At 44.3% G+C, this 10,681-nt stretch overlaps 1 long non-coding RNA gene across 1 annotated transcript; it reads right to left on the bottom strand.

The window, feature by feature from the left end:
- Window positions 1-9,444: 9,444 nt before the first annotated feature.
- LOC116793059 lies at window positions 9,445-10,478 on the bottom strand. Its single transcript, XR_004359368.1, has 3 exons — window positions 10,206-10,478; window positions 9,682-9,795; window positions 9,445-9,572 (listed from the first exon to the last, which is right to left on the bottom strand). It is a non-coding gene; the product is annotated as an uncharacterized LOC116793059 (long non-coding RNA).
- Window positions 10,479-10,681: the final 203 nt, after the last annotated feature.

Here is a 10,681-nt window from a genome sequence, read left to right as displayed (position 1 = left end):
CAAGGTGATATTTCTACCATGTAATCTTGCTGCTTCCTGCTGTAGGCAGTATTGGGGAGAATGTGTCAGAAAATTTGTCAAAATGCCTTTCTGTCAGAAGATTCTGTTTTAGTTATGCCCATGGGGGGGAAAAAAATGCATAGATTTACTTGAAAATTCATAGTTCTCAGGTTTGACCAGCATGAGTTCTAGGGGCAGGTCCATATGCCCAACTGCAGAAGCTTCTGTATTTACAAATTGTACCCACAGGTTCTCCAGGGAAGTGGTTTCTTTGATCTTGCCTCTTCTGTGTGCTTGGTTGCTTAAGCAGATGGACGTGAGGAGCTTTTTCTAGTATATCTCTGCTTTCAGGAAGAAAACAAAACTCCACACCTGTAAACATCATGATGAACCAGTTAAATTTCACATATGTGGTAGGTTCTCTGTGGCCAAAGCTAAGTGGGGCTGTGGAGGCAGTGGGAGGGGTGTATTTAAGGAACTGTGCTGCACTGATGTGATATGGACTGCTCGTTGTACCAGCTGGATCTAATCTGGTGGGAGGGGAATTACCTTATCTCTAAACCTCATCTCCCTTCCAAATCCGCCAGTAGTGTCAGACTGAGAAATCAGTGCTTAGGAGAACAAAGACTCATCACAAATGCAGCTTCCACTCCAAGTGCCAGGAGCATTTTTTTTTTTAATCTTCCTTCTGTATTAGTGAATCCACTTAACAAGGCTTCCCAGGGTAAGTCATTGCCTGACCCACGGCCATCCCCAGGAGGAAAGGCTGATGGAAGGAATGAATTGCAGCTAATGCAGAGTAGCCTCAAGACTTGATGAAAAGACGTGGTGGATAAATGTGCAGGAGGCTCAGCACATGAGAATCTCTGATTTTCTTCCCTCTGTCCCTGTGCTTCAGAACAGCTTTTCATAATTCCCTTCCCTTACTGTCCTAAAGACCAAACAGCCTCTTCCTCCCCACTTGGAGCATTTAGGCTCTCTATTCATATAGAACGATTCCCTTTCACTCCCAACAGAGCCTGAAAATCCTTCCTGTCCAACATTAAGAAAAAAATAAATTTTTCTCTGTCCATCCCATTCCTCCTGGTCCCCTGCACCTGAGCTGGCTGTATCTGAGAGGCTCTGAAGCCTGTAAGTGATGCTGTTTGCCTCTGAGTCAGAGAGGCTTTTAAATCTGAGTGTAAAATGAGCCTCCTCCAGCAGTAAACAGCCCATCATATACCTCCTTTGAAGTTCCCATTTAAATAACCTCCAGGGCTTTACTAATGCGGGAAGCCAGCAAGAGGAAATAATTCCCTCCTTCTCCTGCTCCCCTGTCCAAAGCAGGGAAAATGAATTCCCTGGCAGAGGAGGGACACTGGTTTTCAGGGTACTGCAGAGGAGATGAACAGCTCTCATTTGCAGCTTAGTTAGTGAGTCAGCACATATTCATTCATGGATGCAATTTATTAACTCATAAACACTACAGATGATGGTGTTATCACTGTGATAAAGTAATTTTAATTTGCTGTATAATTTATAAGGTAGCTGCTGCATTAGAGGGAAGCCTGTATCTGCTCATGTGTCCAGGTCCTGGCTTGGTGCTAGAGAGGGAAGAGACAATCAGGGAAACAAAAAGGAGGGGTCTTGAGCAGGGCTATGGGAGCTGACCTGGTTGCAGACCATTTTTTGCTGGTTCTCCACCCTTGTGGATTGTTCCTGGTGCTGCTAATTCATGAAGAGGTGGATGTGTGTTTTCAGGCCTCCAGCTCTACATGTGAATTGATGCTTATATTTTTCCTGAAGGCAGACCGACACACAGCAGGAGCACAAGTGAGTTTGTGTGACATCTGACAGCACTGGAAGGGTGTTCAGTAGTGTGCTGGAAAGGAGGACATCCTGTGCTGGATGGGATATATGATGTTGGATGTCAGCATGGGCTGATCTGAGACCTTTATAGATAGTATGTGCTGCAATGATTTAATGGGATAGCTTTCTAGTGAGACAGCAAGTTTACCCAGTACTGGAGGGACTGTGAACTGTGGGACCTGGTGAAGTAACCTGCTTACTTGCCTGGATATTACTTGTTTGCCAGGTTGGTTAACCAGCCAATACCTAAATGAGTCCATTCCTTTGTTAAGCGATTTATTAAACAGTAAAACTTATCCAAATAATTAGACTTTATTAGTGCAGCATATTAACTAGAGACTGCCCTGAAGACATCTTAGTCTGAAGCTTACCAAGCTGCCTGAGGTTACTTTCTCCTGGGATCCAAGATGAAGTGCTCACAGATCCCTGCATTTTCAGACTGCTCTTAAACAAGTGGTGGGACTCACGTTCCCCAAGGAGAAATACATGCTTGCCTGAACATGTTGCTACTGGGTCCTTGGCCTGACTGAAAATGTGGGGAGTTTCAAGGCAATTATACCTGCACTAATCATAATTTGCTCCTTCATCTGGGAGTATCTGCCTCTGTGCCTGTGTTTATGTTAAGTTGCTGAACAATTTGATTAGGTGCTTTGAATAAACTGTGTAATTATGCCATAGATACTCCTGATGCATATGTTATTTTTACTCTCTGAGTTATCACTGCCTATTGTTGTAGTGCAATAACACTTAGAGGCTGTTATTAGAGCTGGAGCTCCATTGTGCTGGATGTTGTACAGACGTACAGTAAACTGCAGTCTCTGTCCTGGACAGGTTACAGCTTCACTGTACTGGGCAATGGCCCATTAGAGCAGCCTTATTAGGCATTAGTGCCCAAAATAGTTGCTTGGTTCCGTAATGGAAATGGCCTCACAGACCTTTTAACCTGTGAAGGCAGCAGTGTTCCTGAATTCGGCTTTGTCCATGTTCTGCCAGCATTATTAGTGCTGAGGCTCGTTAGACAGAATTTTAAGAAATCTTAGTTTCAAGTGTGGTTTGAACTGGTCAATTCTGCTTTCTCAGTGAGTCCTCCTGAGGGTAGAAGAGTAGAGCCAGGCCATCCTCTTTCATATCCTCAGCATGGGGTTCTCTTTTGTCAAAGGCATTTTACTGTGAGCTGAATTCTTTCCCAGCTGTTTTGTACTTCGCCCGATTCCCTTGACCTCGTGCCAATCAATGATGGATTGTACAAGCCCCCATCAAAAACACTGCAGAAGCCAGAGGAATGCCAGCTTTACTGGGTACTACATTAAGTCAAATATTTTAAGCCCAAGACGGATGGGTATGATTCTTCTATTTCAATCTGCTCCTTCAGATTAAAAAGCTGCTAAAAGCTTCAACTTTCTCTTGATGCATCTGCTGCTTCATGACCAATGAATGGCATGTCCAGGGCTGGAGGCTGTGGGTGGGAGGATGATATTTTGTGATAAATGTATCTGATGGAGTTTTATGTTTAGAAAGTTTTTTAAAAGCCTTCCACAGCAAATGATCAATCTGGTAGAGAGATTGCTGAAAGAGCATTTAGGGCTCCTTTGACTCTGAGGAACAAGTAAAGTCTAAAAAGACCACACACCTCTAACCAATGCAAAGTTAGGTCATATTTTGCTTATGCTTCTTTCTTGCTTTCCTCTCTGTGGTGCTGTTTCTGTTACATTGGCAATAACTGCAGAATATTATTCTGTAGTATGTTATGTATCAGATCTCTTACTAATTCTCTAACCCCTTTTTACAGTGTTGTGGCTAAAAGATTAAATCTGCAAAGAATTTATATGAAAAAACCATAAAATAACAGATTGTTGGGTTTTTTCACTTGCTTTGCATTCAGTTTTCAGTGTCAAGAGTTCAGTGAGCCACATTCTGTGGTGATGGGAATCAATGGTGGTAGAGTTGATTGATTTGAATTTAATGGTATGAGGATTTCCTGAGTAAGCTGGAGGGATGGAAACATTCTCAGAGACGTAGCTGGTAGAGCCAGTCTATAAAACCTTTGAAATGATGAAAAGGCAAAAATATCAGACTTCTTCCTGTTAGACTACTGTGATCTGTCACAGCACCAGTGGTAGAAGAAGGAGAGGTGCAGAGGCTACAAAAGACAGCTCATATTTCTTCAAATGGCTGGTGGGATTTAGAACTGGTTTTAGCTCACATGAAATTTTGGGACTGAGGCCAAGCACTATTTCCGGAATTTGCGTTTGACCCATGGCTGGGATTAAGGGCTTGAATTTGATTTACTTTAAATCTGAGGCTGAACTTGGTTGACATCTACTGGTTGGGATTCTAGGAAATCAAAGGAAGCTTCATTGACTGATGTGAAATTCAGTTTTCAAATGCTGGCGAGAAATCAAATACTTTTCAGCCATGTTCCAACAACAAAATGAGAACCCAAACTGGTGATGCTTAGGTCTGACCTCAGCACCCTCATTTCTCCTGCATTTTGAAACGTGAGATTGGCAGAGAAGAGAAAAAAGATGTCTAGCAAATAGACATTCAATTGGCTTAATATACAGACTATTTTGCTGCAGTGTAACTGGAGCCTCTTATTAAGAATCTGATAGCACTTCTAAACAAGGAGAGCTGTTCCCTTGGTGGGGGCAATCTCCAATCATATGCCAACATTGCTTTTGACATATTTATGACTCAAATAAAATCTCCCATCTGGTATATTTTAAAATAAAATTGAAAATTTATCACTTTGTTTTAGTTGGTTTGTCGTTCTCCCTGAGAGAAGATAGCCAGGCTGAGATTATTGCATCGGCAGCCTGTCAGCTGAGGTTAGGCTGAGGTGTGATTTAAATTTCAATACTTTCCACATTACAGCTGTCTGGGGTGGGGAAATTACAAGAAGAAAAGCAGAGAGTCTGTTATTTTTATTCATTAGTCTCTCCTGATTTGTTTTGTTTGTCTTTTGGTTAGCTCTACTCACCATACAGAGCACCTGGAGTAAAAAAGATACTTCCTGTTTTTCTGGATTTCCACAGCTTTTGCTTGGTCAGAGGCATTTGGGAGGGATGAGGCAGAACCCAAGTGCTGTCTACCCTGTTGCTCTACCATCAGGCTGGGCTGTGATAGCAGGATGAGATCCTTTTCCATGTGTGGTGCTGTGCAGTTCACAGTGTTTAGAGAGACTGTAACTTTTGGCAGAGCTAATGGAGCGATGTTGAATCCCATTTCCCTGATGAAGGACCAAAAGAGAGATGTGGATGGCCTTTTGTGTCACTTAACATGGACAGCTGCATCTAAGCAAGTCTAGATTTCATCACATAGAGAGAAATGGACATTTCTGGAAGCAGAAGCAAACATGCTGTTTCTAAGCCTTTATGGTGAGTGTAGCTCAGGCATTCTTAACAAGCTGCAATAGATGAAATGATCACATGCCACAGGATTTTTTGGGTGTCTGGAGTGGGTGTGGGAAGTGGAGCAGCTGAAGCAGAGTCTGGTGTTCAAGCTGCAGGCTGGTCACTGGGATTTCACATTTAGCCTGTATTGGACAGAAGCTGTGGAATAGGAGTGCTTTCTCTGTATGCAAACCTTTCTGAAGTGGAAGACTGTCTCTAGGCCTCAGGCATGCAGCAGTGTGTTCTTCCTGATGCTTCTGATGAATGCTGGAGTCTTGCCTGGCTGGCTGGTGTGGCATTGCCCAGCGATGCGTTGGATTAGGTGCATTTGTTTCTGTTTAGGTACTCGATAGTCTGACTGTAAAATTATCACAGGTCTTATCTGGGCAATATAGGGGAGTAAAATGACTTTATCCCCTACCTCCAGCAGTTGCTTTGTTGCTCAGATGATGACTCAAGCTGTAGTGGAGCTAGGGACTGCCCTCCACTGCAGGTGTAGAGGCAGTAAGGTGGGAGGGCACCCCGTGTAAGGGTTGCAGTAGTTTCCTCCCCTTAAACTTGAATTCTTGAGTACCCTAGACAGGGGAAAAAATTGGGGAAATTGCCAATGAATCTCCAAATGGCTTATTGGCTGGTGCAGCAGAATGGCAGTCCAGACATAGTAGCTTATATAGTTCTAGGCTGGCTCTGGGGAATTACAGAAGCATTGCAGGTGCTTCTTCTGGGAGAAGATCAGATTCTACATGTGAACTATAGTCACTGAACCTGTGTGGGGCCAGATGTGACCTCAGCCCCACTTCTGTGTGCTGTGATCTACAGGGCAAAATGCAGCCCCCAGTGCATTAGGTTTGTTAACTGCAGCTTGTACTTAAGACATATGAGTTATCTCCTATGGAGCACATATATAACACTTTTATGCACCAGTTGGGTATTTGTGTAGTGTGTTCCTCATTTCTAAAGTGTGCATTTTGGACTCCTTATTACGTGCAATGGGATTTTGTTCTTCTGATATATATTTGTGCAGGTGAGCATATGGTTAAGGATTTGCCTGTGTGCATTTCAGCACAGCATTAGAGTATGGATAAGTCTTTTGGGAATAGTGTGTTTGTTTATGATGGTGTGCTTTCACCAGTGTACATTCTGTACACATGCAGTGCCTATGTGTGTGTGTCATTTCGTTTGATTGTTCTGTTTTCCTGTTTTCTGGGCTGAACAATTATGGGTGTTTTGTTGAGTGCATCAGATATATTATTTCCTTTCACAGCAATTGTACATTTGCTAATGTCAAATTTATTCTAAATGGATACACAGGTGCAATTCTTCATTCAGTAGACCTAAATTTTGTTACATGGAATGAATGGATGTTTTGTTTGCATGCTCAGTGTATGTGTGCTCCCTTGGTACACATGCTCCTGTTGTCTATAGAAAGAAAAAGGTGCTTTGCACTGAAAATAATCTGTGCCTGCCTTATGTGCTGTAAATGTGTGTTTGTGAACACGGGGCTTACAATGTGTGTGCAGGGTGTGTAGCAAAAGTGTGGCTTATGTCTAAAAATCCATGTGCTCAGTTTTATATTTATATTTATACGTGCCATGTAAGCACATATTTCCCTGCACTTGCTGGCAGAGTTACACAAGTGTTGAGTCTTCGTACTGTTAAAATAACAGAGGAATTGTCCACATATTTTCTAATTTTTTAAAATGTCCTCCCGCTTCCATGGTTTAAATTTCTAAGTGTCTGTCCAAGTGATATATGTCAAAACATCAGGAAGGATATTTAAGCAGTTATGTCAACGGTATGAAACAAAGTCATGAGTTAATGCTTTTCTGATGCTATATAAAAGGGAAAATGGTGAAGAAGAGCTACAAGTAAAATACAAAATGAAAAAGATCAACCAGAGTTAAGTCAGGAGGTTTGTTCTTAAACTGGAAACATCTACAGCAAAAGAACTCCCATGACTGTACTTCTATTTTATGCCATCCTATGATCACACCATCCTGTCCCAGATCTCCCACCCTCTAGGGTCAGTCCCCAGGAAGCAGGAAGGATGATGGAGCCCTCCTAACCTTGTTACTTCCTCTTGGCTGTCCTGTCAGGTGCTTTGAAAGCGAGTCAAGGCATTCATTATCCCACCATTTCTTTTTGTGACATTTGAAAAGACCTGACGCGGTCGGAATGATTGAAGCGCCTGCTGCTTTTCTCTCTAATTATCCAGTTTCCTTGTTGGGACTGAAATTATTGCCCTGCAAGAGGGCAATAATTGTCCCTATTGCCACGTAAGAGCTACACAAACACCAGCCTGCTTGGCTGCCACTGCCACTGGTTCACGTATCCAGACATAAAAATGACTTTCCTTGGCTGCTGGGCTGTACCATGGAATACGTGACCATGGAGTGCTGGAGCTCCAGGCACAGTGGTGACGTGCTGGTAGGTGGTTACAAGGACTTATCTCCTTTCTTTCCTGCATGTTGCTGTTTTCATGGTAACAGTAGTACACTGAAACAAGGGACTGTGGTCCCTGAACTGTAATTAGTCCTCGAACAGACTTTGCTATGGATTGCCCAGCTGGAGGCCTTGCCTGTAGCCTGTGGTAGGAATAGGAGGACAAATAGAGGGGAAAATGAAGAATGGGTTGAAGGCAGAGGAAGAGAATGATGGTTGAGGAAAAGTCTCGGTTGTGGAGTGCCTTCTGAGGCATTTGCTTTTCAGGACATATTCAAGGAGTGTGTGCAGACATTGCCAAGGGAAGCTAGATCTGGAGCTATGAGGAAACACAAAAACTGGGAACAGTTGAAATTTTCTCAGCAAAAGGCAGGAGCAGTGTGCTAAGGATGGTGTGAGACACCAGGGGAGTTGACAGGGATTCCTGTAGGTATTTGTTGGCCAACTGCTGAATCCTGAAGAATCAACAAATAACTGGTCTTGGTGCTCAAGGACTGCTGCTCTGCAATGTGAGTTCTGTCTTCACCTGGGCTGTAAATTCTCCTCCAGAGTGGATGCTGGAGTGTTAGCGGATGTGCAAGGTGAGAGAAGGGTGTAAGAATGGGGAAATTAGGTTGAAGGATCAATGAGGTAAATGATCCTTCAGCCTATGCTCAGAGAGCTATTTGTAATAAGGAAGGAGGTAAAAAGATCCCTGAGGTGTGTGGGCAAACCCTGTCTCAGCCCATGGGGATTTCATGGAGCTCAGCTCTCACTCCAGCTGCCTGGCTCTTGCTTCCCCCTTCTCTTGGCAACACATGCTGCCTCTCCCCTTCCCCCTCTCCCTCCAGTTCCTTGTGACAGGCTTACAAATCCTGGGACCCCTGATGCTGGAATGGCATTTTGGCCTAGCTGGAGTTGTTTATAAGCACAGAGCTTTGATGCTGTCTCCAAAGCCTCTGGAGAGCTGAGAAAGGGCTATTTTTCACGTGATGCTTTTGGAGAATGCTATGGGAAAAGGTCAAGGGACAGAGTGGGAACGAGTAGGTCACATACTCATTGGTTTAGGGCACCACGACAACATTGGTTCTTTAAGATCTCAGAGCCTGCTTTGTAAAAATAAGCACCTCTCAGTGAGCTGCCTGGGAAAGAACAGGGGCACGCCTCCTGCCAGCGGATGTTCGCCGCGTTCCTTCTCTTGCCTTGGCAATCGCTGTGTCTCGGCGCCCCTGTGAGCCAGGCAGGTCCCACAGACGGTGTGCAGCATTCTAAAAAGCCTCTTTGCTTACTGCTTTGACCTTTGTAATACAAGGAGACGGTTTTGTGAGAGCAGGGGCCTTCTGCACCTGACACAGGATGGGGTCTGGGAGCAGTGCTGGAGGATTCCTTAGTCCCTCCCTATGTCAACACCCTGGGTCTGTGGGCAAAAAGAGCTCAGTCCTGAACAGCTGTTTGCCCTTTGGGTTTGCATGTTATCTTTCTCATTTAAATTGGGGTGGGGGGAAGCAGTCTAACAAGTCCTTCTTCCTTTCTTCCTCCCAGCTTCACACACACTACATCGATCAGCCGGAGTGTGTGGGGGGAGCGTGCTGTGAAGGAACAGGAAGCAGAGGGGTGAGGTGGCAAGTCATTTACATTGGAAATATAAGCTGAATGTGCATTTCCCTACTGCTGCTATCAATCACTTAGGTTTCCTGTATGCTATGGAATAGAGGAATGGAGTTTGCTTGCTTCCCACTTCCCCCGGGAATGGAAACACTGATTTGTTTCACTGCCTAGAAACGCTGATCACTCAAAACATTTATTGTTTCAGAGACACATGTGGTTCTGAAGCTGAATTTTTCAGCTTCCTCTTATCTGGTCTTCAGAAATGTCTTCAGATGTCCTGCAGACCTGGGGAATTACTCTGCTCTGGTAGAGATGTAAAGGTGCTGTTGCAGTAGCACAGAAAAGCCCACAGGTAACTGAGCAGGTGCTTTACTGCAGAACCCTGGCAGATACCCTCTGGTCCCCATCAAACCTGATGCTTTGTTCATGTGACCTGGCACCTGATCCAGTGAGATGAGGTTTTGAGAGTCCTAAGGTCCTGCATGTCATTGAAGCCCTTCAGGGACTTTTTTATCAGGTAACAAATCTGTTGAGAGAAAATTACAGTGGGAATTATATGGAACAGACAGATCAGTATGTTTTCACTGTTCAGCTCTGTTGGAAGGGTTGGGGACAGTAGTAGAAACAGAACATGGAACTGAGAAAAGAATAGAAAAGAAAAACAGAAGGAAAGAGTAGGACAAACTGGAAAATCAATGAAAAGTCCATATTAAATAGCAGAAATGAAGAAAATGTAGAAGAATTCAGGTAGCCTTGCAAACCGAGAAGGTACAGTAAAAATGCCCCTCTGTGTATTCACTCCCCTTGTGATAATGCGAAGGTCTGGCACACTTCTGCAGTTTTTAGGTGGTATCTGGTCCCTGATTAAGAAACATCTTCCTCTCGTTTAACAACCTCTCATTAGCCAAATTCTCATCCTGCAGAGGAAGTGCTGACCTAGTTCCTACATGGGGACAATCGGGCTGAGGACAGTTTGGGACTCCTGGATAACCAAAGGGGTGGGGCACCAAAACTCTCATGTGACTCCAGCAGCCCTTGTTTGGCTATGACAGGGCTGGTTATGACAGGGTGTCTTGGAAAGCTTCTGTGATGGCTGGAACTGGAATGTTGTTGGTATTTAGTTCAGTTGCTGTAATAAAGAGGCTGGTGAGGCACCATGGCCTTGAAGCATGGCTGTGGCCAGGAAACCTCTCCTGGCTGTGGGGGACTGGCGCCCTGTTCCCTGGGGATGTGAGCTCAGCAGCCTTTATGAGCTCAGCCACTGTGGGTTGGGATAGTAAACTCAGAGGGAACCTGTCGGAAAACCCGGAGCTGGAAGGAAATGCTGCTGATGACTCAATAGGCAAGGCTCTTCCCTCTGTTGATGTTGGAGCTGAGCCACACAGACACGTCCCTCCATAATTACCTACCAG

This window comes from Chiroxiphia lanceolata, chromosome 12 (genome assembly GCF_009829145.1).
Source record: "Chiroxiphia lanceolata isolate bChiLan1 chromosome 12, bChiLan1.pri, whole genome shotgun sequence".
Lineage (NCBI taxonomy): Eukaryota > Metazoa > Chordata > Aves > Passeriformes > Pipridae > Chiroxiphia > Chiroxiphia lanceolata.
This window is presented reverse-complemented; position numbering and strand designations above follow the sequence as displayed.